The sequence below is a fragment of the Homalodisca vitripennis genome, chromosome 4 (assembly GCF_021130785.1).
Source record: "Homalodisca vitripennis isolate AUS2020 chromosome 4, UT_GWSS_2.1, whole genome shotgun sequence".
Lineage (NCBI taxonomy): Eukaryota > Metazoa > Arthropoda > Insecta > Hemiptera > Cicadellidae > Homalodisca > Homalodisca vitripennis.
Genome location: NC_060210.1, coordinates 1,004,158 through 1,014,281, shown reverse-complemented (window position 1 = coordinate 1,014,281; position 10,124 = coordinate 1,004,158).

Below are 10,124 nucleotides of genomic sequence, written 5' to 3'. Positions count from 1 at the left end.
TACTAAGCCAATGAAGTCGCTCTTGCGCTTGTTTCATAAACAAATTTTAATTTATCTACCAGAATGTATTCAGGCTCTCTTGAGTGAATATTATAGTACAGAAATTTTTTAATGTTTAATAATCTTACTCCGGTCAATGTTATAATAGAATTTTGAATCCAACCAAACATGTTTTCTATGATTGTGACTTCCCAAAATATTTGTTGGCATCACTGCACTTTGTCAACTGGATCCACAGTCATATCGTTGGTGACAGAGCTATAATACAAATACAGGAAATGAGGAAAAATTTAATTTTTACTAGTAAAAGTTTTACACGTTCTGGCGAGAGGTTCGGCGTGCTCTTGAACGTTGTACCGAAGTGACCACTATTTATCATGTGCACACAACACCATTACACCATCCAAGATTTGAGATCGAAGCAAATGTATTATCTACCACAGGGCTAAAACGACACAATCTAAGTAGCTTTGCTTACTTTTTATTTAAACCCAATCTGTTTTACTCTGTCACAATGCGATGTTTTTGTGTTCTTTGAGTATATTTCCAGTTACTTATATACGTTTTTTTTTGTTCCACACGGATTCCACAGTGAGCGTAAATGTGCAAATGATCAGCGTACATATGATAGCTAGATAAAGTAAGTACGGTAACAATGTCGATTACGTAATAAAATAATAGCATAGGTCCCAGTATTGAACCTTGCTGGACACTACAAGTTGAGTATTCTGTAGTTAGATACTTTGTCACCCATATTTACATTCCTGTTGCCGCCTATAAAAAAATGATCCGAAAAATGCTAGCCTCGGAAATAATAATCATAAAACTCGTAGGTGTTTTAACAACAAGGCGAAGATAACGGAATCAAATGCATTGAGGAAATGAAAATATATATCAACTAGTATTCATTGCTTGGTAATCGTGATTAGTTCAAATGAATTTTAGTGCTAAAATTTAATCAGTGCCATAAAGTTCTGATCGAAAGTTATTCACAATACCTTTTTAGTAATACTCAAAATTATTCTTAAGATAATTTTAGGAAATTAGTATGGCTTTGGATTAAATAGTTAGGAATGTTACCCAATTCAAGCGTAACCCAATTTTTAAATGTTGTAACCATGTTCAGTACTTATTATAAACTATAGCTGTATTTTAGTTGGATGTTTTGGGTTTGTTTAGCAGCCTCCAATTGTAAAACGTCTTGTAGCGGAAGAGGGTAAGATAATAAAAGAAACCACCTAGTTGCTTTTACCATCCACATCAAGTTTATGAAAGCCTACAATAGTTAAGACTACATAACACCAGAGAAACCGTATGACCAGTGCTGATAAGCATATACTATCTATACAGTAAGTCTTCAGTTCCTTGACTGAGAGGTCACGACATTCTCTCGCATCTTCCGATTCCACTTTCCCTTTCAGGCCGGTTTCACCTTCACAATAAATTCTCAGGCTCTCGTCAGGGTTGTTTATGGGATGCATTCCGAAGTTTAGGAGTAGATGGAAATCATTACCAAAATCATGTACTTACCGTAGTATTTATCGAAGATCGAGATTAAATCTTCGTATTTAAGGAAGATTCATATCCTTTCAGCCCGTCCCTATATTATAGTAATTGCACTGAGGTACTATACAGGTTAAACGAGTAAGAACACTGATGGAAACCACATTAGTACCACTCATCAGTGATAGACAAACCGTTACTGTTCCCAAGTATTGCTAATGAAGACAAGTAAAAGCCCCCATCGTCTGATTGGGATATTCCATGTTACTAATGTTATTAAATTTATTTATAATTATATGTTAGACAAGATAGGAATTCGCGACACCACGCGTTGCTTAACATACTTCGCTTGACATACCAGGTGAACAAAAGATTGTTGGGATGGATCTACATGTGTTAATATGTGAAATGTTAAAATCTATGTAATTGTGCTCAGACAGTTTGTTTAAAGATTTATTTATTCTGTTATTTTCTCTTTGCTAACGTGATTACCCATGAGACCAATGTAAATAAATTCGGTATCGCTTACCCAAATCTCATAGACACAATTTCAATCTAAATTTTAATTTGTTTTTGAGATATCATGCGGACAGGTAGAATGGATTTTTCCAGCCCCTCCCGTGATAGGGTTCGCTAGCGTTCATTCAATGCCTGAACCATCTATGGGCAAATGTCGTGCAGGCAGTCCGATCCCAGGAGAGAATGTCTGTCCTGTTCAATTCGTGACCGATGAAAGTCAAGTGCAGGATCACTGTTGCACTTTCTCTGCACCTGTTGGCGGCTTGAGAGAGAACGAGAGGTAGTGAGTAACATGTTCTCATCAACGGTCTGCGTTAAATCTATCTTAAAAAATGGAAAAGGTAGAAATATACCACACCAAATACCATGTAACAAGCTGTGATTGAGGTAAAAATGCAACGTATAAATATAAATAACTAAAAATAATAATAAAACTTAAGTATAAAATTTCAATATTACTGTATATAGCTACTTGTGTTAGTATGTCACACGTTAGCTTGTTATATTTGTTGGCCTGGTCTGTTTACAAAACTTGTCTATTCTATCATTTCCTCGTGGCCATCATAGTTATCCTAAAGACCAATCTAAAAATGTTTGTTAACGCTAATTCAAACCCCATGGAGGGACAGGTACCAACATTTAACTCAATGTTCCTTTATTGGTTTATTCAAAATTTCTAGTCTATTTGGTATGTTTGTTTTTGAAAGAAAGACATATAGAAATTAAATTCCTCCAGTCCCTCGAGGATTAGGCTTCGCTAAAGCTCAGCCAAATACTGTACAGTAAGTTCCTTCTTTTGTTAACTATGACAACATGACTATTCATCACTATATACTGATTAGTTTTTAACTTTTGTATATCCTTAAACTTATGCTTCTACCTTGTTCGACACCTGAAGTAGAGGATGTATTCCAATCATAGAATTGGACTGTTTTATTTTTTATATCTGTGGTAAATTTCCAGAAAACATGTTTGTTATCCTATTAAATCATCTATTTACAAAACTAAACTTTAAATAAATAATAAGTTTCAAAGCCAATTTTTAAAACTTTGTCCAATTTCTATTTAAATGGTTGATTGAATTTATAATTTTCCAAATTAAAATGATTACTTTGATATCTTACTTGCTTGATTTTTCTGTATTTTTCACAGAACATCACAATTTTCTAACGCATTATAACTCCTAAAATTAAATACAATTACAATAAAACCATTTCATGCTCACAATTAGAAAAACCAACAAGTTTCAGCCGCGCTGTTGCCTGCTTATTGGGATTAGTGTTTTTTATCTACTAATTAATAAAAAATTAACTGTACATACTGAAATTTAAGTCATTATACATGAAAGTGAAGAATAATTATCATGACTAATATTGCTAGATTAATCACTTATGTTCAAAATTGGATTTCTTCCATTGCTTGATTTCTTATTATTTAATGATACTCGCTAGTGAACACTACTTTAAACTTAACTTGTAATAGAGACAAGACAGTTTGCGTCAAGTAGCTTAATTACAAAACCACCAAACTCATCGACGCGGACATGACGCGTGCTACGAGACGATGAGCTCGTGCTCCCCCTCCCCCTCACCAACGTATTGTAGCTCAACGCTGTGCCGTCACGCCAGCTGTTTGCATCAAAGCCGGATAAGTTTAGTTCCATTGCGTGCCGTACCGTGGCGTGCGAGTCAGTTTGGCGCCAAATTAGTGTTAACATCGCTCGACTCAACGGCCGCTCCAAGAATACAACTCTTCAATTAGTAGGCTAAATCTGAAGCTCGAGTCGGAAAGTGTCTTTAATTATAAATAGATTTAATCCGTTTAGTTTCACTATATTCACTCTATTTTTATAACAAGTTATACTTTCGGTCTACAACTCAGGGGTGTATCCAGTAGAGATATGAGGGATCAACGACATCCCTCTCCCCCCCCACATAAGATTCTGAGTAGGCATACATACCTACGCACTTGTGTTTGCCAATAATCATACCTGTTAAGATTAAAAGCTTATCTATCAATAATTATATATTACTTATATTCCAATACTAAGCTGAACTTTTTGATTATCCTTATGACTTCAGGAAAACGTAAAGAATGATATTGAGATTCATCAGATGTCATCAACAAAATGATTCAACTACTGGTCTGCTCTGTTGATATAGAGCGAATTAAACAAAACCATAATGTTTTAAAGTAGGGTATAGCTTATGCTCTTTACTTTAATGCCCAAATATATATTAAATTTTACCGAATTTAAATGTGTTGTTGCCATACTAGTATTTTTTTATTTGTTACTTTTATATATTTAATGCTTTAAACGGGTGTCTTGAAAAAAATTGAAACATAAAAAGGTATGTAAACAAGAATACAAAAAACTCTTTTACGTGGTAGACATTTTACTTCTTTGTTTTTACAGTCCTTGATTCTGGTTTGAAAAACTTTTGGAAGGCAAAATAATGATTCCAATTTAAATGTAACAAATAAATATTGCATTATTTTTAGAGAAACATTATTAGGATTTAATTTTTTATTTAAAAGAGCATAAATTACAAAATTATACAAACATCACCGTAGGATATTTGTGAGTGTTTTCGTCAGACAAAAAATATACTTTAAAGAAGAAATTTTTTTATGCATTTAAAAATCTTGCAGATTTAAAGTATGAAATTAAAGCAGATATTTTAAGCATCCAAACTTTTGTAGCAAAGAAATTCATTTCAATTTCGTATTTATTTTTCGTTTGTCACAGGTATCCAATATTTTACCACGACTATAATTTTCCTTATAGTATTTTGTAGAAAAAGTAGATACTTAAATCTTCCACACACAAAATGTCATTGGTAGAATTTTTTTCTTGCTCTCAGCCAAAACATCCAGTGTTGATGGCCATCATGCTGCACTTATTGACATTTGTGAGTACCTACGAATCCACCTTCCATGTTAAGATCACCTCGCATGTCCTCTCCGGGCAATGACGCCGTGTTGCAACTAAGGCCGGCCCAGCTCTCTCTGTCCTTGCCGCTCCTGCGGTTCGCCCATCTCCTTTCTCTTTCCTGGGTTAACGATCTCTATGTATTCCAGATCCTAAGTCTCTTAGTTTGTCTCCAAAGCAATCAGTTAATTAACAAATCCTATTCAGTACTCCTTAATTAAGTTCGACGAAAACCAGCAAGGAACGATTATCCTTGTTCAGACCTTCAAAATTAATTTGAATTTTGTGTATATGTAATAGTGTAAATAGTGTAATCACACTACACATAAAATAGCTGTTTTTATACTAGTTGCTAGTTCAGATAAAGTAATTGAGTTTTATTACCTCACTAGCCGTTTCCCGCGGCTTCGCACGCCTTTCGTAAGCTTTGCCTGTGAATGTGCACTTCTGGTTCAAGGAATTATATTTCCAACACCAATGTAGAGTTTACCTTGAAGCCACGATCAAGAAAATCTTTGTATATTTATAGACACGGTACACGTACATGTACTTTGTTATAAAGTGGTTTAACACTCAAGCTTTAAGTTCAACCAGAAATTTATATTAAAGACAAATATACATCATAACTTGGCGCCTTCAAATAGTTTGTTGGCTACTAAATATAAGTAACTATCTTATAACTGCATTTTATAACGTGCAGGCGCATCGGAAACTTTTACGAGTATCTTTTGCAGCGCTGCCTGGTGGCGAGTTACATCAATGGGCATAGCATATAAACTTTCTTCATGGAAAAATACATATACTTACAAATTGTAATAATGATCGGTAAAATAGTTTACTATTCTATAAAGAACATACAGAAAAACATTCATTTATATATAGATAAGAGAGATCCAAACAATCATGTGGTACACAATTCAAGTGAATAAGTAAAGCTAACCTCAAACTTTGTTATTGTTTCAGTAGAAGTAAATGCACAAAACACAGCTTTTTCGATACATAATTTGACAGTAGGTACTACTATGTTAAGTTATCATGTGATAAAAATTAAATAAAACGTGTAAGTTTTAGTTGTGCTCACTATTTTCCATCTTATACAAACCTATGATCATGAAAGGGTATTTAGGTGCTAAACGTCTTTCCGACCTCGGCCTCACTTCGTTCGACTGTGGACTTCTATATAAAGATTAATACAAACTTTAATAAGTAAGAATCATTTACAGCCATAAAAATGCTGTAGGAAGTATTATAATATTGCAGTGATATAATTATGTGACAAAGCTATTTCAACATTTGTTTTACAATTCGGAACTTTTATTTTAATAATGTAACCTGCCACTTTTGTAATTTTTGCAATCTGTTGATGAAATCGATCAAAAGTGTCACAATGCTTCAGAAATTTAAAACGCTTCTAAAAACTACGTTCATTGCAAAATCATTTTACAGACCCAGTCAAGTTTAAGGAACATTATTGGAAAACCGTATGGTTGGAAAATTGACCGGGTGCTAGAGTACAACAAATGCTTAAAATGACTTAGATGAGTAAATGTAGAATCTGTACGTTAGAAAGTAGTTTAGATGGAATGGTGTATGGAAACTTTAGGTTCATAAATACAGTAAAACATTATTAATTAGTTATTAACAATCATTCTTATTTTAATTTCCTTTGTAAATTAAAACTTTAAACAATCTAACTAGAACATAAACTCAACAATAAACCCAACAATGGCGGAGTTCCTTGACACTGAAGTACTAATAATGGTAGTAAACTCAGCAGTCTTGCTAAGTTTTGGTAACATCAAACTGTTTTGCCTCAAACTCACGCCTCAATTATCAGCAGTTGTAATAATGAGGCCGCAAAGAGAGTTACTGAACCGTATGATAAGAGGCTTCAGCGATCAGACAAGGGCGGCCCATCCCAGCGCGCAGCTTCACTTAATTAGAGATGATTTCGGGTATAGAGTGAGCCTTTTTAGCCTCCAGCTCACGCCTCAGTTATCAGCAGTTATAATGATAAGGCCGCAGAGTTACTGAACCGTATGATAAGAGGCTTCAGCGATCAGACAAGAGCGGCCCATCCCAGCGCGCAGCTTCACTTAATTAGAGATGAATTCGAGTATACAGTGGGCCTGTTTAGCCTCCAGCTCACGCCTCAGTTATCAGCAGTTATAGTGCTAAGGCCTAAAAGAGACTTACTGAACCGTGTGATAAGATGCTTCAACGATCAGACAAGAGCGGCCCATCCCAGCGCGTAGCTTCACTTAATTGGAGATGAATTCCGGTATACAGTGGACCTGTTTAGCCTATATTTCTGTAAAACCTATTTCTATTGACTTTAGTTAATTTCACTGGCCTTTTGAAGCGTATTATTTTAAAATTTTAAATCATCAACGTTTATTCAAATGGACACACACTATAGGAATAATAAAGTATTAGGTATACGTTTGTAGGTTTGAAAATCATTATTAAAATGTGGTTGGAGAAAGTTAAGTTTTGCGTTCTCCGTCATTTTAAAAACTTTATAGATATTAATTAGAGGAAGGTATTCTGTGTAGCAAGAACCACTGAGAAAATTGCCGCAAGAGTGGAATTCTTTTTTTATGACACTACAGAATCCGGGTTGATAAATAAATAATTTTTTTAACTTGGCTAAAACATGAAGGTGGAAGCCATATTTTAGGAATCAATGGGTTAAAATTGTTGTAATTATTTTTTGCTACCTCATTATTATTTGCTTAACCTGTTCATGTTAGGGCAGCATTTGTTTGATTTGTACAGTAATTGATTTGTTCGAGTTCCTAATCATTTCCAGATCCATCTAGGTTCCAATTAAAATCTATCATCGTTTAAATTTTTGACTCTGAAACAATGCCTGTAATGCATAACATTGATTGTTTTACCCTTTATGACAAGATCTCCTTATTTTATCTCTTTTCTTGCTAATATATAGTGAGTTACATGTATGAGACACACAGGCATTATGATTTATCTCAATCAAAAAGTGTTAAATATCCAAAACTGTAAGTTATATCAAAATGTATTGAAATTTAAAATTATTAGAATTATTGCAATTTGTTAATAACATCGTGGCATCAGATATTCCAGTAAAATATTGCTGATTTACAATATTTATGTTAATAGAGGTGCATTAAATTGCGTAGTTCACGTACAAAGGTCGGCGTTGGAAGTTCAGAGGTGATTAGCGAGAAAGATTCTCTTTCAAGATTGCAATCTGCATCCCGTAATGACTTTTCGACAACTTCCTGCAGATTAACGTCTGAACACAGTCTATGAAACATCGCTTTAAAAAATACTTAACTTCGAATTATTCGATTAGTTTTGCGCAATTGGAAATGTCTCGAAAAATTAACGTATTACTCGGGCATTATTGTTTTCTTATTTCAAATAATGTGCATGCGTAGACGGCTGATTCAAACGCAGGTAAAATCACTACCTTCACTACCTTTTTCTTGTATTTATAACTTATTATATTTATGTTCGCAAATAGAAAGGGAATTTTTGTACTAAGTACAACTGGAATAAAACATACGTTTTCGAAAATATTTATTAGCTATTGTGACAATATTTTTCTGCTAATATAATATAGCTGGTGTAAATATCTCGATTGACATTGGCAGTTAAACTCTATTTTAACGCTGAAGTTTTAGTTTATTACTTGAGATTTAATAATTTAACTCATAGTTCAAACTGAAGCAGACACGCTGTCGTAGTAAGAGTGAAGTCACAAATATGTTGACTAAAAGGTCGTATTGCTTTCTACATTTATTAAATAATGGAACAAGAATATGTTTAAAGCTAATATGATTTATTATTTATAGTTTAGTAATGACTGTGTGTTTTTAAAATGTGTGATTGATTCTTTTAAGTTCTATGGCATGGGTCCCTCAATTACCATTACTACTTTAAACCCTTTGTGGGACATTTATAACTAAGAGTATCTTCATGGCTGGCATTAAAAGAATCATAAGTTAATAACTTAGATTTTAACTTACAAGCTGTGTGTAAGGTGGCCATGTAAGACAGCCTCAGTTGTGTTACACAAAATATAAGAGTAAGCTAGTCTATGAGTCCCAAAATCGTCTCCTAGATTTCAAAATTATAAGAACCTATTTCATTTTCTTTGAGAATTATCTCAGTTATAAAAACACTGAAGGGCTCAAATATTTAAATCTTTCCCTTTTGAAAGATGCATTAACATATTTAGGTATCGATATAGCCTAAACAATGTTTTATCAAACGTTTTCAAAACTCCTTTTCTTAATTGGCTACTATCTCATCCATTTTTATCCATGTTTACAACACAATATGTATATACTTTTAATTATTCAAGATCATGGTCGGTACATATTTCATCAATACAGGACATGGAATCCACTTAGAGGAACGTGAACCCAAACAATTGCAGTGAATCAATCCTTCCCACTACAGCTACGTAATGTGCAGTGAATTAGGGTTATTACGATTGCTTTCACATTTTCTGCGATCTCTATGAGAATTCTTTAAAGAAACTGGATTAAAATTGGATCCGGGCTACGCTAGAGAGTAGCTAAACAATCGTAACACCAATTTGGATCGTGATATTGTATTTTTAAGTACAAATGACATTTAATTTCACGAAAACTTTAAATTCTTTAATACAGTGGTCAGATATCCCAGTCTAAAGTATGAAAAATATGATGCAGTAAACAATATTTGTAGATATTTGTTTATTTACTTAACGAAGTAATTGCTTCCAAATCAGCGTTACGAAGCAAATACTCCTTTTTATTCACTTTACTTACTGGAGTATTACAGTTCCAAAGTACCAGTCTCACAAACGCCACATACAGAATGCAATGAATTGTACCTTTATAAGTGGTTGCAAAAGAATCTAGCGGGAGTTACGCTTATGAGATTAATACAGAGGTAACTTTTATGAGTAGTCCAAAGAGAATTCCTTAGCGCTACTCAGCAAGGCGATGCGGCGAGAATCCTCTGAATGCTACCTTTCAAGAGTGACAAAGAGAATTCCTCGTCTCCAACAGAAATGCCTGGTAGTAGAGTCCATTGTAACATATCACTTTTGCAATCTTGCAACTACATACACTCTAATTGCTCTCTTTGAAATGTTACTATACAGAAACTACACACGAACTGTCAATTACACTTT